The sequence below is a fragment of the Rana temporaria genome, chromosome 2 (genome assembly GCF_905171775.1).
Source record: "Rana temporaria chromosome 2, aRanTem1.1, whole genome shotgun sequence".
Taxonomy (NCBI): domain Eukaryota; kingdom Metazoa; phylum Chordata; class Amphibia; order Anura; family Ranidae; genus Rana; species Rana temporaria.
This window is the reverse complement of record NC_053490.1, coordinates 513,219,307-513,243,994: the sequence shown is the minus strand read 5'-3', so window position 1 is coordinate 513,243,994 and position 24,688 is coordinate 513,219,307.

Sequence of the window (24,688 nt, the reverse complement as noted above, 5' to 3'; positions counted from 1 at the left end):
AATTTATAGCGTTTACAAAATAGGTAATAGTTTTATTGCACTTTTATAATTTTTTTTTTTTTACTACTAATGGCGGCGATGAGCGATATTTTTCGCGACTGCGACATTATGGCGGACACTTCGGACAATTTTGAAACATTTTTGGGACCATTGTCATTTTCACAGCAAAAAATGCATTTAAATTGCATTGTTTATTGTGAAAATGACAGTTGCCGTTTGGGACTTAAACACAGGGGGCGCTGAAGGAGTTATGCTTCACCTAGTGTGTGTTTACAACTGTAGAGGGGTGTGGCTGTAGGAGTGACGTCATCGATTGTGTCTCCCTATAAAGGGGATGACATGATCGATGCAGCCGCCACAGTGAAGCACAGGGAAGCCGTGTTTACACGTGGCTCTCCCAGTTCCAGGGAGCGATCGCGGGACCCCAGCGGCGGTCGGGGCCGCATACTGCACGTCACGAGTTGCCGAAAGAAGCTGAACGTCGGTGCGCAGGCGCCGTATAGAGCCGACTCGCAGTCCGGCTTCTTTCGGCAACTCGTGACGCGCAGTATACGACGGTCGGAAGCCTGTCAATCAATTAGGAACGCCCAGTCCCGCAGAAGACATACCCCGGAAGCGGCGGTGAAAATACGGTATGTACGGGGATAAAATAAAAAAAAAAACAGCCGATTGTCATTCTGACAACTCGGCTGAATGCAATGTTAAAATAATTTTTTTGGGTGAACCCCCGCTTTAAGTGGTTAATGTGTGTTGAAGCCAAAGCAAGTGTAAATGAGCCCTATCTGACAATTGCGCGGTTGTGCGCTGTTGTACCCAAATAAAATTGACGTCCTTTTTTTCCCCACAAATAGAGCTTTCTTTTGGTGGTATTTGATCACATCTGCGTTTTTTTTTTTTGTGCCATACAAAACATAACAAAAAAAGACCGACAATTTTGAAAAAAAATATATATATTTTTTACTTTCTGCTATAATACATAGCCAATATAAAAAAGATGTAAAAAATCGAATTTCTTCATCAATTTAGGCCAATATATATTCTGCTACATATTTTTGGTAAACAATCCCAATTATGTCTCGTACACACAACCAGTTTTCCGTTAGGAAAACTGCCATGACAGCTTTTGGCCGGGAAAACTGTCCGTGTGTATGCTCCATTGCAGTTTTCCCCAACAGGAAAACCACCGGGAATCCCGGCAGGAAAAATCCCGGCTGACTTTTTCCCGGCAGTTTTCCTATGGGAAACACTGCGGTAGAGCATACACACGGACGGGTTTCCCGATGAAAGCTGTCATGGCAGTTTTCCTGCCAGGAAAGCCGGTTGTGTGTAGGGGGAAAAAGCTGCCAAGCAGGTTCTCGGTTTCCCCCTTGGTTTTCCCAGCGGACTTTTTACTGCCGGAAAAAACGATCGTGTGTACAGGGCAGAAGAGTATATTAATTGGTTTGTGCAAAAGTTATATTGTCTACAAACTATAGAATAGATTTATGGACTTTTATTATTTTTTATTGTTCTTACTGGTAATGGCGAAGCTCAGCGATTTTAAGCGGGACTGCGGACAAATTTGAGACAAAGTGACACTTTTTGGGGACCAGTGACACCAATACAGTGATCAGTGCTAAAAAAAAATGCACTGATCACTGTATAAATGACACTGACAGGGAAGGGGGTTAACATCATGGGCGATCAAAGGGTTAAGTGTGTTTCCTGGGAGTGTTTTCTAACTGTGTGGGGGATGGACTGACAGGAAGAACACAGATCTGTGTTCCTGCTTACAGGTGTACTTCCCTGTCAGAACGGGGATCTGCCTTGTTTATATAGGCAGATCTCCATTCTGCCTCTCTGTGGAGCGATTGTGGATGGCCTGGCGGACATCGAGTCTGCCTGACCTGCTGATTGGCTCCCCCCCCTTGCAGCAGGCGCTCACGCGCATATACATAATTTTCTTGGCACACTTTGGGCCCCTTAGTACCAATTGAGCATCATTTAAGCACCACAACCTACCTGAGTATTGTTGCTGACCATGTCTATCCCTTTATGACTACAGTGTCCCCATCTTCAGATGGTTCCTTCCAGCAGGATAATGTCACCATGTCTCAAAGCTCCAATCATCTCACCACTGGACAATGAGGTCCCTGTACTCCAATGGCCTCCACACTCACCAGATCTCATCGAATAGAGCACCTTTGGGATGTGGTGGGACATAAACCGTGTGATGCTATCATGTCAATATGGATCAAAATCTCTGAGGAATGTTTCCAACACCTTGTTGAATCTACGTCACGAAGAATGAAGGCCTTTCTGAAGGCAGAAGGGGGTCCAACCCGGTATTAGCAAGGTGTATCTAATAAAGTGTCCGGTGAGTGTACATACTCTTATAATACCATATACCTCCCATCCGATCATGCCAGAGGTCTGTCACTAAAAAGGGGATTACTACTATCTATAGGGACTGTACCCCTCTACACTCTGCTGTTCCATTTCATTAGTCACATAGACCCTCCATCCATTGTTCTTCTTTGGCTCTAATATTATAGTAACACCTCCCATAACTCCACATTATTTAATTGCTCATCTTTTAATTCTCTCCGAATCACGCTTTCTTCATTTGCCCAAAACTGTATTTCATATTCAAGATGTAGCTTAACAAGTGATTTGTAGAGGAGCAGTATTAATTACTCCATCACATTGTTTAATGCTAGCCAATATATAATGTGCTTTTGCAGCCACTGGTTGGCATTGAGATACAGTTAGGCGGTATTCCCAAATCTTTTTCCAGGTCTATTTTTCACAGCTGTGTTCCATTAAATATTTCAAGGCCAATGCTGTTACCCATGGCATAGTTACATACAATCTTATATTTACTAGCATTACACTTTATATGGCCCATGCTGCCACTTTGTTTGGATTCTGTAAGATGCCTCTCTCCACTGTGTTAATAATTCTATAGAATTGTATTTCCCTAGTAGCACCCCTAGCGTGGCTAGACTGCTAAAGATAGGATTGTGATTGTGTTAGGCCCCGTACACACGACAGAGTTTCTCGCAGAATTCACCGAGAAACTCGGTCAAAACCCGGATTCTGTCGTCTGTACAGTTTTGGATCGATGGAGCCGCCGAGGAGCTCGACGAGAAAATAGAGAACATGTTCTCTATTTTCTCGTTGTTCTATGGGAGAAGGCGGCCCGCCGAGCTCCTCGGCGGCTTCATCCAAAACTCGACGAGGAACTCGACGTGCCAAGCACGTCGAGTTCCTCTGTCGTGTGTACGGGGCCTCAGTATAGGTACATTTTCAGGCTTGGCTGGTAGTGTTTTTTCTGGGTCAGGATTTTGAGTGACTCAGGCTGGATCGAAGCTTCTCTGGTGACCTCCTCCCTGCTTGCAGGAAAGCTTGGAGAAGGTTCCAGAAGCAGTTGGGAGGGGTCCAAGAAGAGCTAGTTGGAGTATTCTGAGGGCCTTGACCAATTCCCAACTGAGAGTTGGCAGGGACAGGCCCCTCAAATACTCAGGTTTCAGAACAGCTGGGGTGTGGAGCTCAGGTGGAATATGTAGATGTAGTGTTAGTCAGTCTGGGCTTTTGAGAGTAGCTCCACAGTCTGGGGGGTGAACTCAGGCCCTGGGGCTCGGGTACGGAAGCGAATCTCTGTTCATGAAACAGAGGGATCCTGACCTGGAGGCACAGGAGCAAGGACTGGATTAGCAGGAGAACAGTGCCGGCAAATCTCCAGGGAGGATGACAACCAAGAGGGCTGGTGAGTGTTGCAGTCAGAGGACTGAGAGGAATGCCGCAAGGAAAGACTGGTGCAACGCAGTCTGGGATTGATGCAGACTCAGTCTGGGAGGACATGTGGAGAAGTAGACCGGAGGGCTAGTGAAAGGGGCCGCTGCAGCCAGGCCCAAGGAGGTTGTACTTGGAGCAGTAGCCACAGGAATAGGATGGCTAGCACCTCTATTTTTGCTGCACTACCAAAGGGGCCTACGGTCCCCTGCCTGCAAAGGGCATTTGCTATGGTCTGATTACTGCTCTTGTCAGACCATCCTGTCAGTGCTAGCTGGTCCTGGCGAATTGTAGTTCTACAAGCAAGTCTGTGATGGAGTTAGAAGTGTGTACATACATACCGGATGTATATAGTTGAGTCCCCTGAAGATTTCTTACTGATCATGTGTGCATCACATAACAACCCTTCCCATCCAAGTAACATTTTCCTCATTAAAACAAAGCAAAGCTGTAAGGTCTGCTACTTGTCTACAGAGTAAATGGAAAATTCATGTGTCTGGCTGTTCAGGGTGGGAGATAACCATATTCACCAGTGCTCCTGCAGGGGTAGCGCTACATCACCAACAGAAATGCCACCATTATTTCCTTTCCCATCCATAAGGCCATTTATGAACTGATCTGAATCCAGTATGATTTGTATGTTATAACCACGACTTAAGGAGAACCAGTCATTTTGGCTACTGTTATAATCCAAATCTACATTCTTCAAATGTTAATATAGTGCAACCTTATATTTTAGGAATACTTGATTTTGTATTAGTATTTGTATTCTCCCGTATCAGAGCTAAAGTGTCAAGTTGAAGTGTCAGTCTAAGCAGTGGCAGGTGGTGCTCCATTTTTGGGGGGCGGCAAACAAACCCCCCAAACCCCCACACGTTCGGTCGGTCCGTCAGCCGAAATTCTCCCCCCATCGCTTGCCTAACCCCACACTTACCCCATCTAGGTCGCGGGCCTGCGTCTCCTTCTCAACATCTCCTCTTCGCCGGCTTCCCCCTGCATCTCCTCCTCGGTGGCCAATCCGGAACGCTTCTCCTCTCGGCCAATCGGATCTTAGGACCCGATATCTGATTGGTTGGGAGGGAAATCAGGAAGGCAATAGCGAAAAATTAATACACTATTGTCACTCAACTGGGTGGGCTCAGGGCACAGTGCTCTGCGCCCCGGGTCAACACTTTTTTTAAAGCCAACTCGAACCTCCAAAAACATTTTTTTTACTGTACATGGACATACTTTTCAGTAAACCAACATTTCTGTATCAAAAATCTTTTTCTGAGATACTGAATTTTTTTTTTTTTTTTTTACTAGCTGTAAGCCGATAATCATCAAAATGAAAAGAAATACATTCTTGAAATATATCACTTTGTATGTGACGCGTCTATATAAAATACTTTTTGAACTGGGTTACTGAAATAAATAAAACTTTTTGATGATATTCTTATATTATGAAATGCCACCTGTATATTATTTTTTTCTATTATGATGAGAGAGGCCTGTAATGTCATCATAGGTATACCTCAACTACGAGAGACAAAATGTGGAAACTTTGACATCACATTGTCTGATTTGGAAATAATGTATTTGCAAATTATGGTGGAAAATACGTATTTGGTCAATATCAAAAGTTCATCTTAATACTTTGTTATACAGTCCTGATCAAAAGTTTAAGACCACTTGAAAAATGGCAAAAAATCATATTTTACATTGTTGGATCTTAAAGCGAAGTTCCCGGCCACAATTTTCACTTTTTAAATATAAATACCTCTGTAATACACAAGCTTAATGTATTCTAGTAAAGTTAGTCTGTAAACTAAGGTCCGTTTTGTTAGGTTGTTACAGGCATTTAGACACTTTATAAAATAGAAATTGACTGGGGCCATCTTAAGTGTGGCCATCATGAAGCCTTGCAGAATCAGGTTTCTGCACCTGTACTGTCCAAGTCACATGATTCTTTGAGACGGGGAGTGCACAGACTCCTGAAAGTTACACCCACTACATTCCAGGAGTCTGTGCGGTGTAGGTTAGGAAGATTAAGCACCTAGGTGCAGGAAGAGGGAAGATTAACAATTCTGCCTAGCACAACCACTTTGAAGGCATCTAAAAAAAAAAAAAAATTCTTAAAGGACTAATGACATTTTTTAAAACTACTGATGTAATGTTATATTTAAGGGTGACTCCACTTTAACAAGGTTCCAAGTAGAGTATCAACATGCAACAAGGAGAAATGAGAGTGAGACAAAACATTTTTTGAGCATTCAATTTAATGAAAACAACGAATAAACTGAAACAGGCTGTTTTTCAGCTGATCAAAATTTAGGACCACATGCTTTAAAAGGCCAAATCTGTGCAAAGATGTGGATTCATTGTCATTTTCTGTCAGGTAGTCACACATTGTGATCAATGCTGTATCTTGGCCCAGGCCTAGGGCAGCACTTTAAAGGGGGGCAGCACGAAAAGAGTCCCTGTGGCTTGCGCTACACTTTTAGTGGTAGCGCCAGTCTTGGGGCGGACTGGGCCGGGAGGCAAATCAGTCTAGTGCCCCCATAAAGCGGCCGCACTACTGCCGGTATAATAATTCTGGCAGGGCCACCATCAGGGGGGGCAGCCCATACGCAGCCCATACATATGGAGGAGGCTAGAGCGGCCAGACCCCAACCAATGGGTTGTTTTGTGGGTGGGCAGTGTTCTGCAACTGGGGAGGGGGGTGGGCTTTGCGTTGCTTCTAGTTTTGACTGTCCTATCATAACAGTGGACCTCCTATCTGAGTTCTCAGCTAGAGAGAGAGAGACAGGTGGCCATGTCGGGAGGACTAAAAACTGTCAAAAAAGTCAGCTGACGAGCCTCCATAACAAAACAGGAAGTCAAAGTAAATCGCTGCAAATGTAGGGACTCTACTGCCCCCCCAAGGCTCTCAGAAGTAGTGTCCCCACTGGAAAATGTCAGGGCGGGTCTTAAATGGGGGTGTGGCCTTGACAGGAAAGGGTGGGAAGGGGTGGGTCTTATTAAAATTAGGGGGTGCATGCGTTTCGTCAGGCCTAGGGCAGCACAAAACCTAAATACACCACTGGTTGTGATGGCAAAGACAAAAAACTTTCCCTTTTTGAATGTGGTTGGGTTGTTGAACTGCATAAGCAGGGTCTCTCATCAAGACACTGGACGATCCTCGACCCAAATTAAGGCCCTTACTGGTGCTGACTGCAGCCCCATAACCATCACAAGGCATCTGAGACTGAAGGGCTTCAAAAACAAAAAACGTCTTCAAAAACCTTGTCTCCTTGAACGCCACAGAACTGCTCGTTTGGACTTTGCAAGAGAGCACCAAACATGGGACATTCAAAGGTGGAAGAAAGTTTTATTCTCTGATGAGAAAAAATGTAACCTTGATGGTCCTGATGGTTTCCAACGTTACTGGCATGACAAGCAGATCCCACCTGAGATGTTTTCTACGCGCCACAGTGGAGGGGGCGCCATAATGGTCTGGGGTGCTTTTTCCTTCAGTGGAACAATGGAGCTTCAGGAAGTGAAGGGGCGTCAAACGGCCGCTGGCTATGTCCAGATGTTGCAGAGAGCATTCCTCATGACTGAGGGCCCTCGTCTGTGTGGTAACGACACAGGACAACGCTACAGTACACAATGCCCGCAGGACAAGGGACTTCTTCCAGGAGAATAACATCATTCCTGTGGCCCATCCTGCGTGTTCCCCTGATCTAAATCCAATTGAGAACCTTTGGGGATGGATGGCAAGGGAAGTTTCCAAAAATGGACAACAGTTCTAGACAGTAGATGGCCTTCGTGCGGCTGTCTTCACCACTTGGAGAAATGTTCCCACTCACCTCATGGAAACGCGAGGCATCAAGCATGTTGAAACTAATTTTTGAAGTGATCAACAATAACGGCGGAGCTACTCATTACTGAGTTCATGTTTGGAAGTTGGTTTTCTGTTTGGGGGGGGGTTTAGTTTTTTTTTTGTGAGGTGTGGTCCTAAACTTTTGATCAGCTGAAAAACAGCCTGTTTCAGTTTATTCGTTGTTTTCATTAAATTGAATGCTCAAAAAATGTTTTGTCTCATGCCGCATACACACGATCATTTTTTCGGCATGAAAAAAACGTTGTTTTAAAAAACGACATTAAAAATGATCGTGTGTGGGCTGCACATCGTTTTTCAGTTTCTGAAAAACGACAGTTTTTTTTTTTTCCGAACATGCTGCATTTTTTAATGTTGTTTAAAAAAATGTTGTTTTTCGGGTTGTAAAAAATTATCGAGTTTGGGCTTAAAACAACATTTTAAACCCACGCATGCCCAGAAGCAAGTTAATGAGACGGGAGCGCACGGTTCAGGTAAAACTATCGTTCATAATGGAGTAAGCACATTCATCAGGCTGTACAGACAAAAAACGCGCAAATCGTCTTTTACTAACACGGAATCAGCTAAAGCAGCCCAAAGGCGAATAGAACTTCGCCTTTAGAGTGACGATGTACGTGTTGTCGTCACCGCGCTTTGTTCATCATTTTTTTTAAACGATGGTGTGTGGGCAACATCGTTTTTAATGATGAAGTTGGAAAAACGTTGTTTTTGGACATGCTGAAAAACAAAGTTTTCTTTTCATGCCGAAAAAATGATCGTGTGTTACGCGGCATTACTCTCATTTCTTCTTGTTGCATGTTTGAAGCTCTACTTGGAACCTTGTTAAGATCCAACAATGTAAAATATGATTTTTTTTGCCATTTTTCAAGTGGTCTTAAACTTTTGATCAGGACTGTATATCCTTTGTGGCAATGACAGAGGTTAAATGTTTCTGTAAGTCTTCCCAGGTTGGCACACACTGTTGCTGGTATGTTGGCCCATTCCTCCATGCAGATCTCCTCTAGAGCAGTGATTGTTTTCGGGCTGTCCCTGGGCAACACAGACTTTGAACTCTCTCCAAAGGTTTTCTATGGGGTTGAGATCTGGAGACTGCTAGGCCACTCCATGACCTGAAATGCTCTTACGAAGACACTCCTTCGTTGCCCGGGCGGTGTTTTTGGGATCATTGTCATGCTGAAAGACCCAGCCATGTTTCATCTTCAATGCCCTTGCTGATGGGAGGAGGTTTGCACTCAAAATCTCACGATACATGGCCCCATTCATTATTTCATGTACATGAATCAGGTCGTCCTGTTCCCTTTGCAGAGAAACAGCCCCAAAGCATGATGTTGCCACCCCCATGTTTCACAGTAGGTATGGTGTTCTTTGGTTGCAACTCAGCATTCTCTCTCCTCCAAACACGAGGAGATGTGTTTCTAACCAAACAGTTCTACTTTGGTTTCATCTGACCATATGACATTCTCCCAATCTTCTTCTGGACATCCAAATGCTCTCTAGCAAACCTCAGACGGGCCCGGACATTCACTGGCTAAAGCAGGGGACACGTCTGGCATATGCTGTTCATTTGCTCAGAAATGGAAAATGCTTTGAGGATCGCTTTCGGTTTTAGTTCAGCAATACCAAAAAATATGACTGCTAATTGGTTTTGTTGGATTACTGGACTATTCCCATTGCTATTTCCCTTATTAATTGAGGCAGATTGTAATTCTTTCCAAAAAAAAAAAATCAATGGATACTTGCAAACTGTGATAGTAGTGGATGGAATTCGCTTCCAGGTGCCAAAACAAACATTAACTACATCGGCACAGTTATTAAACAGATTGGGACATCCAACTGCTGAGGGAAATACTTCCTGTAATTATATCAATGAATTAGTAAGCATAAAAATGTTTTAACATCATTTCAAGATCGCTGCACCTAGAGAGCTAGAAAATAATTAATCAATGGATGCTTAATGCCTGCGAGAAGCTACTAAGTGCATGGAAAGGGTAGATCAAGGCAGCCAGTGCACTCAGCCAACTGATAATACTGTCCAGGACACAATTTATTTATTTAATACATTTTTTTTGTTTAACCCTTTTGCTGAGAGATCCATTTTATTTTTTTTATTTTTTTTTTATACGTATGTTTAAAAAAAATTTTTTAGGCCTGAGATTACAGAAAACCCCCAAACAATATATCTTTTTTAAAAGTAGACGCCCTAGAGAATAGAATATTGGTAGATGCAATAGAAAACACAGAAAGTAAATTTTAGGGCACACAAAAGCAATACGTTTTTTGTTGTAAAATAATAAAAGATGATGTTACAACAGAGTGAATAGACACCCAACATGTCAAACCTTAAAATTGCACGTCCATGTGCTCGTGAAACTGTACCAATTTTAGTATCTTACACACTATGGCCCGGATTCTCAAAGGAGTTTACGCGGCGTATCTCCAGACACACCGTCGTAACTCTGAGTGCGGCCCGTCGCAACTCGGCGCCTGATTCATACGCCTCACAGTTGCCTAGATACGATCGGCGTAACTCTCCTACGCCGTCGTATCTTAGGGTGCATATTTACGCTGGCCGCTAGTGGCGCTTCCATATATTTCCCGCATTGAATATGCTAATTAGCTAGATACGCCGATTTACGAACGTACGTGCACTCGGCGTATCAAGATACGTCGTTTACGTAAGACATACGCCGGCGTAAAGTTACCCCTCATAAAGCAGGGTAAGTCATGTTAGGTATGGACGTACGAACAGCGTCGTATTTTACATCATTTGCGTAAGTCGTCCGTGAAAGGGGCTGGACGTAAGTTACGTTCACGTCGACTAGGCATTGAGCGGCGTAATTTTAATTTGAAAATTCAACGTGATACTGAGCATGAGCGCGCATGCGCCGTTAGAAAAAGCGTAATTTACGTGGGGGTCATGATTAGTTTACATACGCCGGCACATTTACGCTACCCCCAACGTAACTTAGGGACGCAAGTGCTTTGTAAATACAGCACTTGCCTCTCTAAGTTGCGGCGGCGTAGCGTAACTACGATACGCTATACGCCGCTTACATTTACGCCGCCTTTTTTTTTTCATTTACATGCACATGAACTTTAATGGCATCCCAGTCTTAGTCTGTAGGGTTTAATATTGACTTGCCCACCCTTTGCAGCTATAACAACTTTAACTCTTCTAGGAAGGCCGTCCACGAGGTTTAGGAGTGTGTCTATGGGAATGTTTGACCATTCAGTCAGAAGTGCATTTGTGAGGTTGGGCACTGAGGTGGACCAGAAGGTCTGGCTCGTAGTCTCCACTCTAATTCATCCCAAAGGTGTTCTATCGGGTTAAGGCCAGGACTCTGTGCAGGACAGTCAAGTTCCTCCACCACAAATTCTCTCATCCACACTATATTGCCAAAGTATTGGGCCACCTCTCCAAATGATTTGGTGGAGAGGGGGTTATTGCGTGGGGTTGTTTTCAGGGGTTGGTATTGGCCCCTTAGTTCCAATGAAGGGAACTCTTAAGGCGTCAGCATACCAAGACATTTTGAACAATTTCATGCTCCCAATTTTGTGGGCAAAGTTTGGGTATATCCCCTTCCTGTTCCAACATGACTGCACACCAGTGCACAAAGCAAGGCCCATAAAGACAAAAAGGCCTGGATCGCAGTCTCCGCTCTAATTCATCCCAAAGGTGTTCTTTTGGGTTCAGGTCAAGACTCTGTGCAGGCCCGTCAAGTTCCTCCACCCGAAACTTGCTCATCCATGTCTTTATGGACCTTGATTTGTGCACTGGTGCGCAGTCATGTTGAAACAGGAACAGGCCATACCCAAACTCTTTAAAAGAAGGGGTAGTTTTTGGGACTTGAATGAGATGCGTTTTTAAGCAAAAAATAAATATAAATAAAGTTGTATACGTAATAACCAGGCTCACACTTACCACCCAAACAGCAAACAGCAAATTCAATTGTCTAACTGTGTTCATTAAAAACAGAGGATTGGTTGCACGCATTTGCAAATACATGGTTAAGCTGCAGGCCTCGCCAAGGCTCTCTGCATTCTGCAGTCCTAACTAAACTTTTAAAGTCTCCTCAGTAGAGGCATATAAATACTGATGAGTAGATAGGGGGTAGGTGACTAGGGGGGTGTCACCGCCCCTACCTATGATTGGTATAGTAGTAAAGGGCACTGTAAAAAACGCATAAATGTATAAGGGTACCACAAATGCATCTCCATCCCTGTATCAAATAAAGAAAAATAAGTTTGGGACTTATAATGAGGCATATGAAAAACATACGCCTCCATCCCTGTTGGATAAAAGAAGGGGGAGTTTTTGGGACTTTGAATGAGATGCGTTTTTAAGCAAAGGCCTGCAGCTTAACCATGTATTTGCAAATGCGTGTAACCAATCCTCTGTTTTTAATGCACACAGTTAGACAGTTGAATTTGGTTTGCTGTTTGGGTGGTAAGTGTGAGCCTGGTTATTACGTATACAACTTTATTTATACTTATTTTTTGCTTAAAAACGCATCTCATTCAAAGTCCCAAAAATGCCCCCTTCTTTTATCCAACAGGGATGGAGGCGTATGTTTTTTATATGCCTCATTTAAAGTCCCAATCTTAGTTTTCTTTATTTGATACAGGGATGGAGATGCGTTTGTGATACCCTTATACATTTATGCGTTTTTTACAGTGCTCTTTACTACTATACCAATTGCAGCTATAACAGTGTGTGTTTGGGGCCCTTCTCATGTCCCAAGCACACTAGGCCTCATCTGTACTCCTCCTGCTCCAAGCACACATGGCTTAATCTGTCCTCCTCCTGCCCCAAACCCTCATGGCCTCATTCATCCTCCTCCTGCTCCAAGCACACATGGCATTATCTGTCCTTCTCCTGCCCCAAACCTCAATAGCCTCATCCATCCTCCTCCTTCCCAAGCACACATGGCTTAATCTGTCCTCCTCCTGCCCCAAACCCTCATGGCCTCATTCATCCTCCTCCTGCCCCAAGCACACATGGCATTATCTGTCCTTCTCCTGCCCCAAACCTCAATAGCCTCATCCATCCTCCTCCTTCCCAAGCACACATGGCCTAATCTGTCCTCCTCCTGCCCCAAACCCTCATGGCCTCATTCATCCTCCTCCTGTCCCAAACACACATGGCATTATCTGTCCTCCTCCTGCCCCAACACACACATGGCCTCATCTGTCCTTCTCCTACCCCAAACCTCAATGGCCTCATCCATCCTCCTCCTTCATAAGCACACATGGCCTAATCTGTCCTCCTCCTGCCCTAAACACACATGGCCTAATCTGTCCTTCTCCTGCCCCAAACACACAAGGCCTCATTCATCTTCTTCCTGTTACCCACAAGCAGGACCTCATCTGTCCCCATCCTCCTACCACACACACACCTTCATCCATCCTCCTCCTGCCCCAAACACACATGACTGCTGTATAATCTATGTCACTTCAGTACTTAACCACCTATGTTACCAAATGCTCTACCTCCCTTTTAGTAACTTAGACCAATACCAAGGGTGTGGAGTAAACATGGCCGTAGCAGCCTCCTTTATTTAAAATATAATAACTTTAACATTAACTTAAAACATTTCCATAACCACAAAGGTGTCAATCAATTTTGCAGGGAAAACCTTTATTATACACTTCCTTCGATTTCTGCACTGCGGTCTTCTCCCATCCGATAATAGGCCTCAAGCCGACCTGCTGGCTCAAAGACAATCCTGACCGCAGTGCCCCATTCCCAGTGCTTCAAGCTAAGCCTCAGCTTGCTGAAAGCCAAAATATCAGGACCCATACCACCGACAAGTCCTGACCCATCTTTTACCAGGTATTTCCTCCTCCTGCAAAACGACCAGACACCCGCCACTGCCACAACATTGGCACACGTCATAATCTGAACAGCAAAGGAGACAAAAGGAACAACAAACACACATATCCTTATACCTTATCAGTAGGGGAGGGTGGGTGGGAAATTTCCCTGGGGATGTGTTACAGTGGTGGGAGGGATCACCTCATTTAACTGACCTGTCCCCCCCTCCCACTTTGCTCCTGCCAATCCACATCCCTCTCTCTTTCATTCCTATCTTAAAGCGGTGGTTAACCCTCAGTAACAACATTATAGCATTAAAATCAGCATAGTAGCGCGAGCTACAGTATGCCTTTATTTATTTTTTTTGCCCCGTACTCACTGTGTAATCCTATAGTGAAGATTCCGACTCCCCGCGGGGAATGGGCGTTCCTATCCAGAGGGAAGATGATTGATGGCCGGCTATGGCACGTCACGCTCCCTGAAGATAGCCGGAGTAGGTCTCGGCTCTTCCCGGCGCTATACGGCGCCTGCGAACAGACATCGGAGCTGACTGCGCAGGCGCTGTGAAGAGCAAACACCTATTTCGGCTATTTCCGTGAAGCGTGACACGCCATAGCCGGCCGTGAATCACGAGCCCTCTGAATAGGAACGCCCATTTCCCGGAAACTTTAGTACGCGATTAGACAGTGAAAAAAAATATATATAAAGGCATACTGTAGCTCACGCCACTATGCTGAATGAGATGCTAGGGAGAACCCCCGCTTTAACCTAGTCATGCCAGCCCTCCGCCTATGCCCTATGGCATTCTTTCACTTAGCTCCGGGCTTTTCTTGACCTCCTTCATCCTCTTCCTGCTGCCTACACGTAGGGCCTCAAGCATCCTCCTTCTTTTACACACATGCAAAGCCTCATTTATCCTCCTGCCATATGTATGTGGGGCCAAATCTATAGGCCCTTCCTACTGGCACACAAAGATATATTGAACAAACACAATGCAGTGTGGACAGACAATGGCAGTTGAAGCATGCCATCGTCCATTATGTCTCAACCTAACAGAATGTGGGGTCTCCTCCATATGTCCATCATCCTGCCAGGCCTCGTTCATCCTGCTTGTTTTTCTTGTTAACTGATTTCATCAGCCACTTTGTTTAGCATATTATACAGGAGCCCAGTGTATACAGATAAAATGCCAATCAGTCAAATATGAAGAGTATATATGGATGGAGAGATAAGATGACAAAGATCCTTCCCTTAAATTGGTAAATAGCGACCAGCAAAAGCAGACAAAGCAATTTCTAGTTGAATCTCTTCATCTCAAAGCCTCCTCTCTAAATTGTCTTTTACTCATCTGCAACTAAGGATTTTTTCCCTCTTAAAGGAGTTCTCTGACCTAAAACTTTTAACCCCCGATGTGCCCGGGCTGTAAAAATATACAAAATAAACTGTCACTTACCTGCCTACGATCCCCCGTTGTTCCGATATCGCCGTCCCGTTCTCCGGTCCCGGGCCCCTTCCGCTTCCTGTGTGTCGGTGACTCATAGTGCGCTCAGCCTATCAGCGGCCGCAGCAATGTCCCGTCGCGGCCGCTGATAGGCTGAGCGCACTATGAGTCACCGACACACAGGAAGCGGAAGAGACCGGGACCGGAGAACGGGACGGCGATATCGGAACAACGGGGGATCGTAGGCAGGTAAGTGACAGTTTATTTTGTATATTTTTACAGCCCGGGCACAGCGGGGGTTAAAAGTTTTAGGTCAGAGAACTCCTTTAAGCACAATGGAACAGATACAATGCCGGATCCATATTTAGAGGGAACCCATTCTCCTTCCTCTTATACTTCAAAACATCAATGTCTGCAGCGATTAGATTCGTTTATACAGAAAACTGCTGGGATGCTGTCATCCATCACCTCTTCTCTGTGTGATAGAAATGCATTAAAATCCTTTTTTTTTTCTTAGACAAAAAATGATATATGTATTTGCCAACTTTGAAGCCAGTAAATAGCATATTCTGTGATTATACAGCAGAGTGATTAAAGAGGAAAATGCAAAAACGATATATAAACTGTAATGTTGGGCGTTATTTAGCGTCTGTGTAGAGCATACCAGTGAGCAGAGTCCACGCCAGTTGTGCTTTTTAAGGGCTTGTTGACCCACTTTTATTAAAAGAACAGTGGCGGCTGGTGCTCAAATTTTTTTTGGGGGGGGGGGGGGCGCAAACAAAAAAAAATTGCAGCCTCACTGTGCCCATCAAACGCAGCCACTGTGCCATCAATTGTCACCACTGTGCCATGCCATCAAACGCAGCCACTGTGCCATGCCATCAAATGCAGCCACTGTGGCATCAATTGTCACCACTGTGCCATGCCATCAAACGCAGCCACTGTGCCATCAATTGTCACCACTGTGCCATGCCATCAAACGCAGCCACTGTGCCATCAATTGTCACCACTGTGCCATGCCATCAAACGCAGCCACTGTGCCATCAAATATCACCACTGTGCCATGCCATCAAATGCAGTCACTATGCCATCAATTCGCACCACTGTGCCATGCCATCAAACGCAGTCACTGTGCCAGGCCATCAAACGCAGCCACTGTGCCATGCCATCAAACGCAGCCACGGTGCCATGCCATCAAACACAGCCACTGTGCCATGCCATCAAATGCAGTCACTGTGCCATGCCATAAAACACAGCCACTGTGCCATCAATTGTCACCACTGTGCCATGCCATCAAACGCAGCCACTGTGCCCCTCAATTGTCGCCACTGCGCCAATTGTCACCACTGTGCCCTTTAATTGTCGCCACTGTGCCCATTGTTGCCACTGTGCATGTCACTGTGCCCTTTAATTGATGCCACTGTGCCCTTTGTCGCCACTGTGCCCTTTGTCACCACTGTACCCATTGATGCCACTGTGCCCTTTGTTGCCTCTGTGCCCATTCTCGCTGCTGTGCCCTGTAAAATGCACTTACCTTTCTGCTTCCACGTCCCTCGATGTCCTCTCCCGCCCTCAATGATGCTTCAGCCAATCAGATTACTGATAACCAGAATCGGTGAACCTGATTGGCTGAGACGGCCGTCAGTCTTATCCAAGGGACGCAGCCCCCGTACATTTCCCCAATATGGACTAGTAATATATCTCTCTCTGCAAGGATTGGGACTTTTTGTAGCGGAGCTTCCTTTTCTTTTTATGGCATTCTAATCATGACTGTACAGTGGACATTCTTTCCAATGGCCTCCAATAATTTTTTTTTAGTAGGGACTCCCCTAGACCTGAAATGTATTATTATAGGGTTCCTTTGGGGTAAATAGATGGTGAAAAGTTTAAACTGTACTTTTGTCTCTGCTTCGTTAAGCATATAAATTAAAGGGGTTGTAAAGGTAAAAGTTGTTTCACCTTAATGCATCCTATGCATTAAGGTGAAAAAACAACCGACGGTACCGGCCCCCCCTGAACCCCCGTTTTACTTACCTGACCCCTCGAAAGTCCCGCACGTGTCCACTTGATCCTCTTTGGTTCCCAGCCTGGCCATTGATTGGCTAGGCTGGACGGATTGATAGCAGCGCAGCCATTGGCTAGCGCTGCTGTCAATCACAGCGGATGACGCGGCGCGCCGGGGGGCGGGGCCGAGTGATACAGTCGGCGGCTATGTAAAGTGTTCCTTTAACCATATTGTTTTGTCTTATACAAAGTTTTTTTTATATGTCCACACGTTTTCTCTGGAAAATCTGGTTACATCACTTTTGAACTTTTATGAAAAGTCTAAGTAGCCAAAATAGCCAATGAGGCAAAGCTGCTCTGTAGATGACAGAAGTACATCGTAATTTAAAGCGGCGTTCACATCCTAGGAGGAGAAACATGTAATTTGGAAACATTATCCTCATGACACGAGTGATCAGGCTGGAAAATGTGTTGACCTGCAGACGGAGCCGGCTGTCTTTCCACGCAGGCCTGCTCTCCCCCAGTTCATTAGATGTTCTCAATGCACCGTTTAAAAATACTCTGTTTTGATAATCTGTCACCGCAAGGTTAAAAGAAAGGCCTTTTATGATTTCACTATTGATTAGATATACAAATGAGACCATGGATGGAACCATCACAATCAATTAAGGGTTTCATTGCTAAAATACCACCAAGCTAGAGGATGTCGATCTGTTTATATACAGGGGAGGACTGAAAAGGTACTTATTGCAATGCATTAAGTATATTTATACCCTAACTGAATGCCATTTAGACTGCTAAAGCACTATGGGGTTGATTTACTAAAGGCAAATAGACTGTGTGCTTTGCAATGTGCAGTTGTACTCCGCAAGAGCAGTTGCTCCAGAACTTGGTAAATGAGCAGAAGCTCTGCTGACTTCCATCATCCAATCATGTGTAAGCAAAAATTCATGTTTTTTAAAAATTGTCCTTGCACGTGATTGGGTATTCTTTGCAAAGGGAAGCTATACCTCATGTATTAAGCTCTGGAGCAACTGTACCTGCAGAGTTTAACTGCACTTTGCAAAGTGCACATTCAATTTCCCTTTAGTAAATCAACCCCTATACCTCATTGCCATTTTGGCATTTTTTCTTTAACCCATTCACGCCTAAGCCTTTTTATGACGCTTGTTGCATACAAGTTAAAATCAGTATTTTTTATTATTATTTAAAAAAAAAAGAAAAAAAATCTGTATTTTAAATGTTTTTTTGATAGAAGAAGGGAAGGAAGAGGAAGGAAGTAAAATAAAAAAGATCGCTCTATAAGCAGAGATATTAATAATCAAATAATATATTAGTTGTTTTGTTTGAATTGTTTCCTTTTGTATTTGTGTTTGATCCACATGAATAGTGTAAATATAAAACATATACAATGATACAGTAACATGTTGAAAGTTGTTCCTAAAATGTAAACATGTGTTTAGCATCAAGTAGCTTGACGCGTTTCGTGGAATATCTCCACTCATCAGGAGCAATTGCAATATAGGGATCCAAAGATATTAATAGAAGATAAGGAGTATTATCAATGGGTATCAGCATAGGAGAGGGGGTGTTAAGGAAAGAGGGCAATAAACAAGGAACCCACCCGCTAAGGAGCAAGTAGGAGTCTACATATGAAACGATAAAGGTCCAGCCAGATTCTTCATGGCATGATCCAAGACTGTGTGACAGCGGTTCTGAGATTGATTTCTAAAGAGGCCTTTGCTGATAGTTTCCAGAAGCTTTATGAATGTTGCCAAGTGTGTTGTGAAGGACAGTGATTATTTTGAAGGGCAATAAGAGTAAGGTTTGTTTGTAACCTCAGTTTTGTTTGTTTTCTGATACTATTCACCAAAACTTTTAGACACACCTTGTATATTATAATAGAGGCACATGATCAAATATAGCACCTGGAGAAGGATAAGAGGGGAACTGGAAAAGGAGGAAGAGTGCCGTGGGCATGGCCAGAGAGAAAGCAGTGGGGCTCTGGTGTGAATGCCATGAAGCTGTGTGACATGCGATAATTGACCTTCACACACCCCAGGTGTCCAACAAAGAGCAGTCAATAATTCTCCATTACACATTCAAACATTTCACTAGGTTACTAGAACACTAGTTATAACATTTTTGATTAGCTCATTGAAAATTTCAAATATTTAAAATAAATAAAATAAAAAGGAAATGTATATTTGGGTATACTGAAAGAGTTAATGTTATTAAGATAACGTTTTCTCTAAGAATAGGAATACCAGATGTTGGACATTTGGCAGCAAATGCGACTCCGCTGGGTGAACATGGATGGTGAATGTGTTTAATAACTGTGGAAAACATTTACCTGAGGTTTTGCCAGAAAAAAACAGTGAATTATCATAAAATTATTAAAGTGGAACAGCTTAATTCACAGATGAAGTGCAGAAGGGTGAACTATCTGCCCAAAAAATTTGTAATTTTGTTTAGTATTCTAATTAAAAAATGCCGTCAGACATCACAGCCTGTTTCTGACCTTACTTTCACCTGCACTTACAGATACAGCTTGCTCAAGGACTGTCCTAACTTGATTAGAAAAAGTACAGAATTACACTAAGGAAGTCAGCTCTGTGACCTCCATGGGCGTCCGCTCCATAGGGCAAGGGGGGGCAATTGACCCCCTCTGGAAAATCGAGAAGGTGTTGAAGAGTCTCACAGAATGAAGGGGTCTGTGCTGAATGGAGGGGTCTGTGCTGAAGAGGGCGTCAGTGCTGAAGGGGGGTCCATCTGTGCTGAATGGGGGGGTCTGTACATTCTCTAGGCTATATTTATATGGGCATGGAGTGAAGCTGAATTATCTCAAGAGCTATTTCACACTGCCAGCTGGCCGAGTTATCTGTAAAGTGCCGCTAAAAGCCATTGTTTTAGCTGCGCTATTCAGCCTGCTAGCGGGGCAATTTTAACCCTCGCTAGCATTTGAAGAAAGGGTTAAATGCGTCTGTGTATCGTCACTGCCTTAGTGCCCCCCCCCCCCTGAAAAAATTTCAGCGGACGCCCATGGTGACCTCCGATTGCTAAAGATCGCCTTTTTTCTCCTGGTCTAAATTCTGCTGTTTAAGGAACTACAAGAACTAATAAAAAAGAAAACATAGAATACGGTACTATTTAAAGCAGACATTCTCAAACAAGGTTCCGTAGAATCCTAGGGTTCCTCCAAGGGTTGCTATGGCCCGGTCATTGGGCAGCCAATTCTTCCGGAGCTGAAGTGGTTAAGAAGCCCACCAACAAATAGGTTTCAATTGAGGTCAAACGCAGTTTAACCCAAATATACACTTTATTGCAAAAAATAATAAGATATCAAAGCACTTGATTATAGGCAATAAACACAATGCAGTGACCGGTCACAAAGAGATGGTGGTACTAAAGTTTAGGCACCACAGGGAATTAACCCTAGCAAGTTGCAGCGTTCCACGAGCATACGCTTTGGTACACCTCATGTGAAGTTCATTTATTGAACTTAATTCTTGAAGTCTTGCTTTGGCGTGTAAGCTTTTTATTATTTCTGGTACTATCGCTGGTCGGGCATCCCTTTGATGACAATAACGTTATAGGAGTGCAGCATGGACTGTCTGCATAGATTTTTATGCACTTTAATAATACATTAGAGATTTTTTTTTCATGAATACATAATGGAGTTAAATGTAAGCACTTTATATATGCCATCACTTCTGCTTCAACTTATTAGTAGAACGTGAGTCATAACACTACAAAATGTAACAATAATTAATAAAAAGCGCTCCAGAGGTAACTTTATAATAATAATTAATGTCGAGCTAAATAAAATACATCATATAAATTAATCTGGAGTACCCAAGACCACAGATTTATTCAAAGTGATGTTTATTAAAACCAGCAAATTCAATTATATTAAAAACTACAAAAACATTGTCAGCCAGAGAAAATAAAACTGTGGACATATATAACCAAACAATACCAAAGCATACAATGTTTTACAGCTTGCTTAAGATTATTTAAAGCTGAACTCCAGGCTTTTCGGACCAAACCCACCCTGTTTGCACTCTGCCCACCTTAGGATCACCCCTGCAGCATTAAACGAAAAATCTCTATACTTTCTAGTTTTCAAGGTGATGGACATCACAGGTTCTCTTCACTCTCTTGTTCCTCCAGCTGTGAGCAGAGCCTAACCACCCTAGACGTCAACATCACTTAATGGCAATGCTTTTTTGTAAAGTTTTCCTGAGAGTCAAGGGTGGGGAATGGAGCCCTGAAACCTTGAACCCACAGGAAGTGGGTTAAATGTCCCTGTACACCATTCAACCCAGGGAACGGGCAGTGATGGACTGGTGAGTGGGAGAGTATGCAGGGGACAGCACCAAAGATTAAATAAATATTAAATAAATATAACATTTTTTAGACCTTGCCTTGATCTTGGGCTAGTTTCTTTCAATTTATGCGCAAGCTGGACTTCTGGAAATCTTCCCGAAGCAAGGATAATCACCTATTAGACTGTTGTCGCCATAACTAGTGTCTTCATTGGAAGATATTGAAGATGTAGCTTTATGTCCCATCCCTGACAAACTATAAAAAGTTTGATTTCCGATGACTTTTTGCCCTGCAGACAACTGGCACCAAGACAGGGACTTTAACAATTACTCACTTTAACCAAAACATAAAAAAAAATGGGCTTTACATACACCAAATATATAAACATTTTAAATTAACGTTCACTCAAGATTCATTATTTTTTCCAATTGGATGTAACTGAAAATTCCATGAATCATGGGTAAAAGTTGTGTGAATCTTGTATGAAAACATTTATAAGTAGACCCAAAGTTAGAAACTTTAAAAGTTTCACTTTAAACTGAGTTCTATGCAGACAGTTTCAGCCAGAATTCAGAAAATACCCCACAGGGTAATTGTCAGGTATCTGGTAGTGGCTGAGATTACAAGATGGCTCTCTGAAGTAATTGCTGCAATATACAAACTAATATTAACTTGTCTATTCCCATAGTTAGCTAGTCTATAAAAACTCAGATAAGCATAACGGTATAAGGTTAGATACGAAAGAAAAACACATTAGTACAGTAAACAATATCTTACATTTATTTCCCAAGAAATTAGGAATATCACACACTAAACAGCAGATATCTACAGAACAACAACAAAAACATCAAAGATACTTATCACATCCTCTAGATAGGCTGGTTGGCTGGTCTCAAGATGGTAAAAGAGCACCTGGGCCGCATAGCTTAGGCCCAAGACAGCATCCAAAGCAAGGTCTCAAGTTGGTGAAAGGCAAAAGCCAGCAGCGAAAGAGACCGAACTCTGTGTACTTTTTACTCCAACATTCGCACCCACTCGTACCTAACCCCACTTGCATCTTGTCCAATGAGATATTGCCAAAGATAGTCCTTGTAATATACACTGCTCAAAAAAATTAAAAGAACACTTTGAAAACATATCAGATCTCAACTGGCAGAAATCTCATGCTGGATATCTATACTGATATGGACCGTAATGTGTTAGGAATGAAAGGATGGCACATTATTTGATGGAAATTAAAATTATCCACCTACAGAGGGCTGAATTCAAAGACCCCGAAAATCAAAGTGAAAAAATTATGCAGCAAGCTAGTCTATTTTGCTGAAATTTCATTGCAACAACTCAAAATGGTCCTCCGTAATTTGTCCAAGTGCTTGTATGCATGGCTGACAACATCAGCGCATGCTCTTAATGAGACGACGGATGGTGTCCTGGGGTATTTCCTCCCAGATCTGGACCAGAGCATCACTAAACTCCTGAACAGACTGAGGTGCAACCTGGTGGCACCGGATGGACCGATACTAATGTCCCAGAGTGTTCTTTGGATTTAAGTCAGGTGAGCATGGGGGCCATTCAATGGTATAAATTTCTTCATCCTCCAGGAACTGGCTGCATGCATCTCGCCACATGAGGCCGGGCATTGTCGTGCACCAGGAGGAACCCAGGACCCACTGCACCAGCAATAGGGTCTGACAATGGGTCCAAGGATTTTATCCCAATACCTAATGGCAGTCAGGGTGCCATTGTGTAGCCTGTAGAAGTCTGTGCATCCCTCCATGGATATGCCTCCCCAGACCATCACTGACCCACCACCAAACCGGTCATGCTGAACGATGTTATAGGCAGCATAAAGTTCTCTGTGGCTTCTCCAGACCCTTTCACGTCTGTCACATATGCTCAGGGTGAACCTGCTCTCTTCTATGAAAAGCATGGGGCACCAGTGGTGGACCTGCCAATTCTGGTGTTCAATGGCAAATGCCAATTGAGCTCCACAGTGTCCGGCCGTGAGCACAGAGCACACTAGAGGACGTCGGGCACTCAGGCCACCCCCATTAAGTCTGTTTCTGATTGTTTGGTCAGAGACATTCACACCAGTGGCCTGCTGGAGGTCATTTTGTAGGGCTCTGGCAGTGCTCATCCTGTTCCTCCTTGCACAAAGGATCAGATATCGTTCCTGCTGATGGGTTAAGGACCTTCTACGGCTCTGCCCAGCTCTCTAGAGTAACTTCCTGTCTCCTGGAATCTCCTCCATGCTCTTATAACTGTGCTGGGAGACACGGCAAACCTTCTGGCAATGACACGTATTGATGTGCCATCCTGGAGGAGTTGGACTGCCTGTGCAACCTTTATAGGGTCTAAGTATCGCCTCGTCCTACCAGTAGTGACACTGACCCTAGCCAAATGCAAGTCTAGTGAAAAACAGTCAGAAAAGATGAGTAGGGGAAAAAAATGTCAGACACCTCCACCTGAAAAAACATTCCTGTTTTGGAGGTCGTCTCATTGTTGCCCATCTAGTGCACCTGTTGTTAATTCAATTAACAGCAAAGCAGCTGAAACTGATTAACAACCCCCTCTGTATACACCCCTCCCCCTCTGCTACTTAACTGACCAGATCAATATCCCAGGCGTTCTGATTCAAAAGTGTTTCTTAATTTTTTCGAGCAGTGTATTATATTATTGTCCTAGCCAGACAGAGCCAGGCCCCCTTGCTATGCAGATTCTGCTTGGGGCCATCTGCCTCTAATACCTTTATCTTTTAAAACAATGGAACTGCAGTATCAGCCTGGCTGATCTTTGGGAATAGGAAACAGATATTTAGAAACTCCAGAAATATGACATTAGACCATGTTGCCTTCCAACAGCTCCCTTTAAACATCCTATCCATAACCCCCTAAATTTGGTTCGCAGTAGAGATGTGCACGACGGAAAAATTTGCTTTGTTTCGGATTCTTTAATTTGTTAATCATTTTTTTTCATCATATTCATTATATTGGAATGATTTGTTTTCGGAATTTGTTTTGTATATTCAAATGTATTTTGTATATTTGTTGTTCTGAATCGATTCGTGGTTCGGAAGCTTATTTGGAAGATTGGTTAGATTCATTTTAATGTGTTACTTCGTTATTTTGGGAGATTACTTACGCACTCTGTTTGGGTGGAGGTGGATCCATGAGAATATCTGAATCATAATATAACAATTGGAACAAAATGAATTTTTAATTTGTTTGACATGTTATGATTCGGAGATTCTGATGGATCCACCTCCATCCAACCCAAAACACAATAAGTAGGAACCATCATCTTATTTAAATTTTTATACCGTATTTACTGTATTTATTGCAGAATGTTTTCATTTCATATGTAGCTCCCTGCTCCCAAAGATGGGGGCGCTATTTAAAATTTAAGGGATGTTTGGGCCAATAGTTGGGCCCAGACCAGTTGAATTATATACAAATTTGCCTCT